The sequence below is a fragment of the Penaeus monodon genome, chromosome 24 (genome assembly GCF_015228065.2).
Source record: "Penaeus monodon isolate SGIC_2016 chromosome 24, NSTDA_Pmon_1, whole genome shotgun sequence".
Lineage (NCBI taxonomy): Eukaryota > Metazoa > Arthropoda > Malacostraca > Decapoda > Penaeidae > Penaeus > Penaeus monodon.
This window is the reverse complement of record NC_051409.1, coordinates 11,313,259-11,313,776: the sequence shown is the minus strand read 5'-3', so window position 1 is coordinate 11,313,776 and position 518 is coordinate 11,313,259. Positions and strand designations below refer to the sequence as shown.

The 518-nt window shown below is 35.1% G+C and overlaps 1 long non-coding RNA gene across 2 annotated transcripts in view; it reads right to left on the bottom strand.

Annotated features, from left to right (window-relative positions):
* LOC119588572 overlaps nucleotides 1-518 on the bottom strand; it is a 3,098-nt gene that overhangs the window by 814 nt on the left and 1,766 nt on the right. For both annotated transcript variants that reach the window (XR_005230116.1, XR_005230117.1), the window contains exons 5-7: nucleotides 430-473; nucleotides 225-264; nucleotides 6-60 (exon numbers count right to left, since the gene is read on the bottom strand). This is a non-coding gene — a long non-coding RNA (uncharacterized LOC119588572). The remainder of the gene's footprint in view (nucleotides 1-5; nucleotides 61-224; nucleotides 265-429; nucleotides 474-518) is intronic.

The window sequence follows — 518 nt, the reverse complement described above, 5'->3', positions numbered from 1 at the left end:
CTTACCTTCAATATTTTTCTAGTCACTTTGCAGAAAAATTTTGGCAAGATTCCAAAGACCCTGAAGATAAATGCATAGTTTAGGTGGGAAGTCCAACAATGCAGGGACTTAAAAAATCTAATCAAACATCAGACTATGGTATTGACATCAAGTTTCAGATATATGCTTGTCATAATTCACATCATACTTATCACAATAAATACAATACAAGTGGCTGTACTCACTTCCTCAAAGCCAGTTCACATCCACGTCACATTGAGAAACCTGAAGCAAGAACAAGTTTTCACAACCAAGTACCAAACCAGATTTTTTCATAAATAGTTTTCAATTTCAGAAAGACCAATGCAACTCTGCATAATTAACTAGGATAGGGGCGAAATAAATCATCATATCATAGTACACATGTAAAGGACTGACCAGGATACTTACCGTTATGATTCTTTCGTCTCTTATTCTGGAAGATCAGGGTCGAACTGAAAAATACCAAACCAATTAGTATTTCTGGAAAATTTACTCGC